This window comes from Mandrillus leucophaeus, unplaced genomic scaffold (genome assembly GCF_000951045.1).
Source record: "Mandrillus leucophaeus isolate KB7577 unplaced genomic scaffold, Mleu.le_1.0 Scaffold694, whole genome shotgun sequence".
In the NCBI taxonomy this organism is placed as follows: domain Eukaryota; kingdom Metazoa; phylum Chordata; class Mammalia; order Primates; family Cercopithecidae; genus Mandrillus; species Mandrillus leucophaeus.
In genome coordinates this window covers 220,847-223,721 of record NW_012107519.1, presented here as the reverse complement: position 1 = coordinate 223,721, position 2,875 = coordinate 220,847, and positions in this window count along the sequence as shown.

Sequence of the window (2,875 nt, the reverse complement as noted above, 5' to 3'; positions counted from 1 at the left end):
GATAATATTCAACATCCATTCATGATAAAAATCCTCAGAAGACTGGGTATTGAAGGAACACACCTCCACATAATAAAAGCCATATGCAACAGACCTACAGCTAGTATCATACTGAATAGAGAAAAACTCAAAGCTTTTTCTCTAAGATCCGAAACATGACAAGGATGGCCACTTTTGCCACTGTTATTCAACATAGTACTGAAAGTCTTAGCTACAGAAATCAGACAAGAGAAAGAAATAAATGACACCCAAACTGGATGAAAGGAAGGCAGGTTATCCTTGTTTGCAGATGTCATGATCTTATATTTGGAAAAGCCTAAAGACTCCACCAGAAAACTATTAGAACTGGTAAATAAATTCAGTTGCAGGATACAAAATCAACATACAAAAACCAGAAGTGTTTCTATATGACAACAGTGAACAATCTGAAAAAGAAATCAAGAAAATAATTCCATTACAATAGCCACAAATAAAATTAAATACCAAAGAATTAACTTAACCAAAGAAGTGAAAGATCTCTATGATAAAAATTATAAAATACTGTTGAAAAAAATTGAAGAGGATACCAAAAAATGGAATGATATTCCATGTTCCTGGATTGGAAGAATCTATATTAAAGTGTTCGTGCTACTTAAAGCAATCTACAGATCCAATGCAATCCCTATCAAAATACCAATGACATTCTTCATAGAAATAGAAAACAAAAATCCTAAAACTTCTATGCAACCACAAAAGGCCCAGTATATCTACTAGATCTGCTAAGTAGATGTAGCATGTGATAGCCAAAGCCATCCTAAATAAAAAGGATAAAACTGGAGGAAGCACATTACCTGACTTTAAATTATACTGCAGAATATGGTAATCAAAACAGCATGGTTTTGGATAAAAACAGATGCATTGATCAATGGAATAGAATTGAGAACTCGGAAACAAATCCACACACAGTTCACCTACAGTGAACTCATTTTTGACAAAAGTGCCAAAAACACACTGGAGAAAAGATAGTCTTTTCAATAAATGGTGTTGGGAAAACTGGATACCCATATGCAAAATAATAAAACTTGATTCCTCTCTCTCACCATATACAAAAATGAAATAAAAATAGATTAAAGATTTAAATCTAAGACCTCAAACTATGGAACTACTACAAGACAATATTGGGGAAACTGTCCAGGACACTGGTCTGCGCAAAGATTTCTTGAGTAAAACTCTACAAGCACAGGCAACCAAAGCAAAACTGGACAAATGGGATCACATCAAGTTAAGAAGCTTCTGCACAGCAAAGGAAATAATCAGCAAAGTGAAGAGACAACCCAGAGAATGGGAGAAAATATTTGCAAACTACCCATCTGACAAGGGATTAATAACTAGAATATATAAGAAGCTTGAACAATGCTAAAGGAAAAAATCTAATTAACTGATTTAAAAAATGGGCAAGAAATTTAAACAGACATTTCTCAAAAGAAGACATACAAAAGGTAAACAGGCATGTGAAAAGGTGGTCAGTCATTGATCATCAGAGAAATGCAAATCAAAACTGTAATGAGGTATCATTTCACCTCTGTTAAAATGACTTTTACCTAAAAGACAGTCAGTAACAAATGCTGGTGAGGATGTGGAGAAAAGGAAACGGTTGTACACTGTTACTAGGAATGTAAATTAGTACTGTCACTATGGAAAACAGTTTGAATATTCCTGAAAAAATGAAAAATAGAGCTTGACACAATCTAGCAATCCCACTGCTGGCTATATACCTATAAGAAAGGAAATCAGTATATTGAAAAGATATCTGCACTCCCATGTCCGTTGCAGCTCTGTTCACAATAGCCAAGATCCCATGTCTGTTGCAGCTCTGTTCACAATAGCCAAGATTTGGAAGCAACCTAAGTGTTCATTAACAGATGACTGGATAAAGCAAATGTGGTATTTATACATAATAGAATACTATTCAGCCATAAGAAAGAATGAGATCCTGTCATTCGCAACAACATGGATGGAACTGGAGGTCATTATGTTAAATGAAATTAGCCAGCACAGGAAGACAAATATCACATGTTCTCCTTATTTGTGGTATGTAAAATTTAAAATAATTCAACTCATGGAGATAGTAAAAGGATGGTTACCAGAGGCTGGGAATGGTAGTTGGAGGGGTGGGTGGGAGGTGGAGATGGTTAGTGGGTACAAAAAGCATAGAAAGAATGAATGAGGTCTAGTATGTGATAGCAACAGGGTGACTATAGTCATAATATTTGTTGTACATTCTAAAATAACTAAAAGAGTATAATAACACAAAGGATAAATAATAACACAAAAGATAAATGCTTAAAGGGATTGATACCCTATTTTCTATCCCCTGTATCAAAATATCTCATGTATTCCATAAACATATACACATACTATGTATGCACAAAGTTAAAAATTAAGAATGAAAAAATACATTCATCATAATGTAATTTTGTGGCCAAAATTAATGTAGTGATTTTTACCTATTAAAAATTCTCATATTTGCACACTTAAACTTGGAAACAAAATTTTCTAACCTGTGAACTAATCTTTCAAATTAATAATTTCAGAAAGTATTTAGCCCATTTGTTAAAAATGAATATAGTGGCTTTTTCTTTTTTTTTTTCTTTTTTATTATACTTTAAGTTCTAGGGTACATGTGCACAATGTGCAGGTTTGTTACATATGTATACATGTGCCATGTTGGTGTGCTGCACCCATTAACTTGTCATTTACATTAGGTATATCTCCTAATGCTATCTCTCCCCCCTACCCCCTCCCCGCAATAGGACCCGGTGTGTGATGCTCTGCTTCCTGTGTCCAAGTGTTCTCATTGTTCAGTTCCCACCTATGAGTGAGAACATGCGGTATT